Source organism: Pelophylax lessonae (genome assembly GCF_965119305.1).
Source record: "Pelophylax lessonae genome assembly, chromosome: 7".
NCBI classification, from domain to species: Eukaryota; Metazoa; Chordata; class Amphibia; order Anura; family Ranidae; genus Pelophylax; species Pelophylax lessonae.
Window position 1 is genome coordinate 232,213,189 of NC_138774.1, and position 7,847 is coordinate 232,221,035.

Genomic DNA, 7,847 nt, shown 5'->3' on the forward strand with positions numbered 1-7,847 from the left:
AGGGGCACATACACCATGGGCCTCTTTCACAGTCCAGCCTTCCGCCAGACCAATGCCTCTCCATTCCACAGGAAGGTATCAGAACTTAGAGAGCTTAGGGAGAGCCTTGCCTACAACTAGGGACAAGCCTTGTGCACAAGGCCAGATTCAACCCAGGAGGAAAAAGGCCCTCCCACCGCCCCCACCGTTCCCACCCAAATACATCAAGGAAAAACTGACGGGGCCTGTGATTCTTTTCGTTCGTCATGGGGGCATTTAATGGTGTTCGGTGTCCTCCCAATTGATGGTGGGAGGTATGTAGATGGTTTACTGGGTGCTTGCATGTGGAGACTGCCCACGCTGCGGAAGCTTGATGGTCCCATCTGGATGTGTGAGCACCACATTACCACCATACAAGCAACAGCAACCCATATAAAGCGGAGATAGATGAAAGTTGATGGAGCCTGTGCTTTATCTCTTTGAGGGGCGTTCTATGCAGTTGCTCTTTCATCATTCTTCTTATATATTTTGCTCTCTTTCCCCTCTCACTGTCTCCCACCCTATTTATTTCTGTTACCGATATTAGTATTATACATTAAATATTATTATATAGGATTTATATAGCGCCGACAGTTTACGCAGCGCTTTACAACCTGAGGGTGTTTTCAGGGATTGTCTGAAAGTGGACAAAGTAGGAGATAGACAGACAGATTGGGGTAAAACATTCCAGGGGATGGGAGAGGCTCAGGAGAAGTCCGGGAGGCAGGCATGGGAAGAGATGACATTTGCTGATGGAGAAAATAAAAGTACAGTTGTTAGGTGGTTGCCAGATAGGCTTCTCTGAAGAGATGTGTTTTCAGGGATTGCCTGAAAGTGGACAAAGTAGGAGATAGACAGATTGGGGCAAAACATTCCAGAGGATGGGAGAGGCTCAGGAGAAGTCCGGGAGGCGGGCATGGGAAGAGGGGACAAGGGAGCTAGAGAGCAGGAGGTCCTGGGTGTAATGAAGAGAACGAGTTGGTTGGTATTTTGAGACCAGGTTAGTGATGTAGCTCGGTGCCAAGTTATGGATGGCTTGGTAAGTTATGGTTGGTAACTTGAATTTAATTTGTAGGTTGAGTGGCAACCAATGGAGAGATTGGCAAAGAGGGGTAGCAGATGCCGAGCGGTTTGTAAGGTGGATGAGCCTGGCAGCAGCGTTCATGATGGACAAAAGGGGGGGTAGCCTATTTAAACCAGTTTGCCCCCTTAATGACTAGGCCATTTTTTTGCGATTCAGCACTGCGTTACTTTAACGGAAAATTGCGCAGTCGTGCAACGCTGTATCCAAATAAAATTGATGTCCTTTTTTCACAAACAGAGCTTTCTTTTGGTGGTATGTGATCACCTGTGTGATTTTTATTTTTTGCACTATAAACAAACAAAAAGAGCGACACCTATTCCATATCACCCATCATTCATAAGTGGGTTTTCCTGCACGTATCACCTTGGGAACACCTTTCTCTGGATGAAAAAGACTTGATTTCAAAATTGTTGATTCATTTGATTTTTTAATTTATGGACATTTTTGTTCTCTTGTTCACATATTAGCGCACTTTTGTAACTTCGTTACATATTATTTTCCATTTTATATTCATCACAGTGCTGCTTTTACATTTATTCACATTGGTTCGCACACCTTTTTCTCCATTATTACTTTAGAAAATTGGTTTGCCAACGCTGCCCCAGTGAAACCTCAAGGGAGAAGTAAATTGATGCTTCATAAAAGGGAAACTGTACAAGAGTTGTATAAAGATTTTGCTTTGTTTTTTGCAAGGAAAAACTGCATGCTGAATATTTTATATTGATTCTCATGTGGGCTAGCGCCACCTCGTGGCCAAAGACCAAACTGCTTCACAGGACCCCGCACACAGAAGAAAAACATCTTCTACACTTGCCAGTGACACCTGTCCCCAGCACTGTCTATGGAAACATTTTGAGGGAAGTAGTGCTGAATGCAGATTATCCTCTACCAGCTCTTCACAACACTTTACACTCTGCCATATTCAGAGGGAAGCCTCAGCACTCAGTTTGCAAGGCCTTGCAAATTTGTGATTGCAGGTCCAGGAGGGTTCCGTGCTGCAGTAGATGTAAGATAGGCATCCGGCCGCTCGTGGGGTTCACCCCACAGAACTTTCATTACTGGCCGCCATCATTCTGGCTCCCAAGCTGGCTGCTCCTCCTTCTTGTATCTCCTCACTTCATAACCTCAAGGGTTACCTATAATATACACTTTGTTCCATAGCCCAGTGCATTCCTCTGATGGCTTGCAGAGCCATTTGTCCGAATTTATGGTCAGCTAACCCAGCATCAAAATTCTAACTGGGTAAAGATCCCGTTTTATGAGAAAGTCATTTTTGAAGCAAGCTCGGTGCTGTAATATCAAAGGTGATAAGGGGTGGCTACAGGGCCGGATTAAGAGCATCATGGGCTTGGTGCTGAGGATTTTGAAGGGCCTTAAGGGCCGTGCCTTGGCATGCACCCAGAGGAGGAAGGGTGCAGCCATGCATGCCTAATTCAACATGGGATGCTGTCTCTGAAGCCCATAAACACATCCATGCATCGGCAACTGTCCCTCCTTGTCCGGCCTTCGTGCTGTGTGGGGAGGTTCTGAGGGAGCTGCCTGGGGAAGCGAGCATAGAAGCCAGACTTCTGTGTTTACAAGTGACAGAAAAGCGGTAACAGTAAATATGGCCAACCCGGGGCCTATATAAAAAAGGTAGGGGCCTGGAGCTGCAGCTCCAATAGCCTCTACGTTAATCTGGCCCTGGGTGGCTAGGCCTTATCCCTACAGGCAGGGAGCTTCCAAGATAAAGCCATTCCATGTGAGTGCAATACTTTTCCTCTGTGATGTTCTTAGAGCCCTTTGACCAAAGTTATGGTCATAAAATCAGGTGTCAAATTCTAACTGGGACAAGTTGCCATTTGATGGGAAAAATGTTTTTGGGAGTAAGCTTTATGCAGTAATATGAAAGGTGACCGGGGGCAATGTGTCCATATCCATACAGATAGGAGGTCCAGGCACCAAAAGAGAACTTTATAAAAAAAAAAAAAAAAAAACAACACAAATTCTCTGAGAGCAATGCTTTCCTCCATGATGACTCATAAACCTGAAGTAACGGTCATCCAACCCAGTGTCAAAGTCGGAGCAATATCTCATTTGGTGAAAAAAATATTTTTGGGAGCAAGCTCGATGCAGTAAAAAAGGCGACTGTCCTTTCTCTACAGCAATTCTGTGACAGATAGGAGGATACAAAGTTAAACCACCCTAGCAAAGTCTTCAAAAGTGGTTGGAAAAGTACCCAATCATCTCTTCTGAAATTAGGAAAATAAAAACCCAACCAGCTCAGCAGGATTCCTAGAAACTCTTCTGCACGTGTTCCAATACAGGTAGATCTCTTTGAAGCAAAATTAAAATGATTTATCAAGGTCTAGGCTGACAAAGTAAATGATACCTTGACAGTCTTCACCTTCGCTGGATATTCAAAAGAGGTCCTCCAGGGATCAATTTGCTCAAACAGAAATGTTGAGGGATAGAAGCCCTTTAGCTTGGGATCCCGTTTTAGGTTAGAGCCCCAGGAGATGTGTTAAAGGTCATCCCATCTTAAGCTACAAGACAGTGGCATGCAAGTTCTCTGAGTTTTGGATGTATACTGAGGGGGATGGGGTGCAGGGACTGCTCCCTTAACCACTTTACCACCGGAGGATTTTGCTGTCTTACGTCCAGGCCACTTTTTGCGATTCGGCGCTGTGCGAATTTAATTGGCTATTGCGCGGTCGTGCAACGCCGTACCCAAACGAAATTTACGTCTTTTTTTTCCCACAAACAGAGCTTTCTTTTGGTGGTATTTGATCACCTGTGTGATTTTTACTTTTTGCGCTATAGACAAAAAAAAAAAAAAAGAGCGTTTATTTTGAAAAAATAACAATATTTTTAAAAAATTTTTATATGAAATTCCCCCCCAAAAAAAATGTAAAAATCTATTTTTTTTTACATTTTTGGCCAATTTGTTTTCTGCTACCTAGGTTTGGTAAAAAAAAAAAAAAATCACAATAAGCGTATTTTGATTGGTTTGCACAAAAGTTATTTATTACTATTACTGTCATTTTTGGTGTTTTTTTTTTAACGAGTAATGGCGGCGATCTGCGATTTTTTTTGCGGGACTGCGACATTGCGGCGGACAGATCGGACCCTTGACTGACATTTTTGACTCTTTTGGGGTTACCAGTGACATTACTGCAGTAATCAGTGCTATAAATATGCACGGTTACTGTAAAAATGACACTGGCAGGGAAGGGGTTAATTTTATTGGAGAGGGAGGGGGTTAATGTATGCCTGGTGCTTACTGACATGTATGGGGGGAGGTGACTGAGTGAGTCCGGGACAGATCGCATGTTCAGCTATGCTGAACACTGCAATCTGTCACTCCCTGTCACTGAGGAGATCCGCCCGCTCTGTTTACACAGGCGGGCGGATCTCCAAACTAGATTCCCTGGCGATCGGGGAAGAGCAGCAGCGATCGCCGCCACTCCACCCCTGGCCCGACTCCCGCTGTGAATGCGCCGCCTACAGGGGGAGGAGTCCAGCGACATAGTACTACGTCGCTGGACGATAATGAACCACTTTGCCGCAGTACGGTCAACGTGACCGGTCGGCAAGTGGTTAAGTGAAGGAAAGAATTGGTTTGACTATGTGTGAAAGTGTGGGCAAGGGGAACTTTGGGGAATATTAGATATTCACAACACTTTTTTAAATAGATAGGCCTTCATATGTTCCTGTGAAGTAACTGCTACCTCTGCGGTAGATGTTACTTCGATGGAAGAGCTTTGAGATTGTGGGTTCAATAGAGGGGGTGATGTCTTGCCACTCTGCCCTGGGGTAAGCATGGAGCTCTAAGCAAAAGGATTACAGTGGCATCCCATTCAATCCCTACATGGTCCTACTAGGTTACATACATATATCACAAATGACAAACAAAAATCTTCTCCTGTTGAGAAACTATTTAAAAATACAGATAAACTTGCCAGAACACTCAGCACTGAAAAATGTTTTGCATGTCTAAGCAAGGGACTGATGATTAGTAGGTGCAGTAGTCAGCAATTGCAAGTTGATTTTAGGACTGCAGGCTAATGTAAAACTAGAAAAAAAAATGTACAGTATCTCACAAAAGTGAGTACACCCCTCACATTTTTGTAAATATTTTATCTTTTCATGTGACAACACTGAAAAAAATAACACTTTGCTACAATGTAAAGTAGTGAGAGAGTACAGCTTGTATAACAGTGTAAATTTGCTATCCCTTCAAAATAACTCAACACACAGCCATTCATGTCTAAACTGCTGGCAACAAAAGGGAGTACACCCCTAAGTTCAAACTTCCAAATTGGACCCAAAGTGTCAATATTTTGTGTGGCCACCATTATTTTCCAGCACTGCCTTAACCCTCTTAGCAGAGGCGTAACTAGAGCCTTCAGGGCCCCGATGCAAGAAACCATGAAGGGCCCCCCAGACTCCTGGCCGGGGCCCTTCCCTTTCAAGCCCGGGGCTCTTCCCACTAATCCTGGGGCTCTTTAATCTCATTGCATGGCCTTTTATTATGGTCCCGCATCAGGATCCTTTCACAAGTTCTGCAGTGGGCCCCCTTCCTGCAATCTTGGGGCCTCCCCACAGTGGTGAAATGCCAGGGCCCGGTCGCAAGTGTGACCTTTGAGATCCTAGAAGTTCACCCACTGGTTTGCTACCGGGCCCCCTGGAGCATGGGGCCCGGTAGCGATTGCAACCCCTGCAACCCCTGTAGTTACGCCCCTGCCTCTTAGGCATGGAGTTCATCAGTGCTTCACCGATTGCCCCTGGAGTCCTCTTCCACTCCTTCATGATGACATCACGGAGGTGGTGGATGTTAGAGACCTTGCACTCCTCCACCTTCCATTTGAGGATGCCCCACAGATGCTCAATAGGGTTTAGGTCTGGAGACATGCTTGGCCAGTCCGCCTTTACCCTCAACTTCTTTAGCAAGCCCATGGTCGCCTTGGGAGGTGTGTGTTTGGGGTCATTATGTTGGAATACTGCCCTGTGGCCCAGTCTCCAAAGGGAGGGGATCATGCTCTGCTTCAGTATGTCACCAGACCATGACACTCCCACCACCATGCTTTACTGTAGGCAAGACACACTTGTCTTTGTACTCCCCACCTGGTTGCCGCCACATACGCTTGACAGCATCTGAACCAAATAAGTTATCTTGGTCTCATTTGACCACAGGACATGGTTCCAGTAATCCATGTCCTTAGTCTGCTTGTCTTCAGCAAACAGTTTTCTTGCTTTCTTGTGCATCATCTTTAAAAGAGGCTTCCTTCTGGGACAACAGCCATGCAGACCAATTTGATGCAGTGTGTGGCGTATGGTCTGAGCACTGACAGGCTGACCCCCCCCCCCCCCCACCCCTTCAACCTCTGCAGCAATTCTGGCAGCACTCATACGTCTATTTCCCAAACACAACCTCTGGATAGGACACGGAGCACGTGCACTCAACTTCATTGGTCGACCATGGCGAGGCATGTTCTGAGTAGAACCTGTCCTGGTAAACCGCTGTATGATCTTGGCCACCATGCTGCAGCTCAGTTTCAGGGTCTTGGCGATCTTCTTATAGCCTAGGCCATTTTTATGTAGAGCAACAATTCTTTTTTTCAAATAATAATAGAAGCTCTCGCTCTTACCAAAATGTGATAGTAATGTGTGAAAAATAAAGTTAAATATTATTCCACCAAATTATGCTGCAGTTGTATAAGTACATAAATTAAAATAAAGTGTAAATTAAAAACACCAACTGTGCAACCCTGTGCAATATCCGTCGGTATGGCGCGTTCGCCCGGTCCTCCCCACCTCCACGGCGGTATGTCGGACCTGCGAGCACCACCACCGCTCACCCGATCCTCTTCCGGTCTGTCGTGTAGTCACGTACTGACGCGTTTAGTTACACATCCGACTTTGCCCCCCTTTGACAAAGTCGAATGTGATGAAACGCATCAGGGAGTGACTACACGACAGCCTGGAAGACAAACACACACACACACACACACACACACACCCCTGTAGGAGCCACTAGTTGATAAACCCTCTGAAACTAGTTTCTCTCTCGGATTAGTTGGTCTACCGCCTTCACCCCTCTGACACACCCCTACTCAATGGAATGAACACCATCAGGTTAGATAAACAATGTGTATTAGCAATAGATTGGTAAAATAAAGCAAGGCAATACAGAAATGTGACCAAAATGCTATGAAACACCTGTTCCTATACAGAGTACTTCTATACCAAAAATGCATGCAGGAAGCAACACCAATGGTAACTGGACCCAGGTTTTACCATACACCCCGACCAGCCTAAGCTGTAACAGCGTCACCAAGAGTGCAATAACGGCAGCTTGTGGAAGAACCGTATAAATCCCCGGAGGCTACACTGCCATTAGACCCTGGAGTGACCCCTCTAGGTTCAAGTCTGCCTGTAGGACTTTTAATATACAAGAAATTATGCAATCCTCAGGGGAAGGGAAAAGAAGTGGATGGTAAGATTTATGCAAAGTACTGTGAGACAGAATAGGGTGGTCTCAAAATAATAATTTATGCTGGCTTTGTTGGGGCCCTTGTGGTGGTGCAGTTGTGATGCTTGATGGCCTCTGTGTGCTCTCAGTTCAAGAAGACAACCTATTGAGAAAGCATTTAGTGGGATTAATTTCCAGAAGAACAAACAAAAGTTCAGGAGGAAGTAAATGTAATTTTGGATTCATTGGGCGATCCTGGGTGGATGATCTGGCAGTGCTTAGTGGTAGATT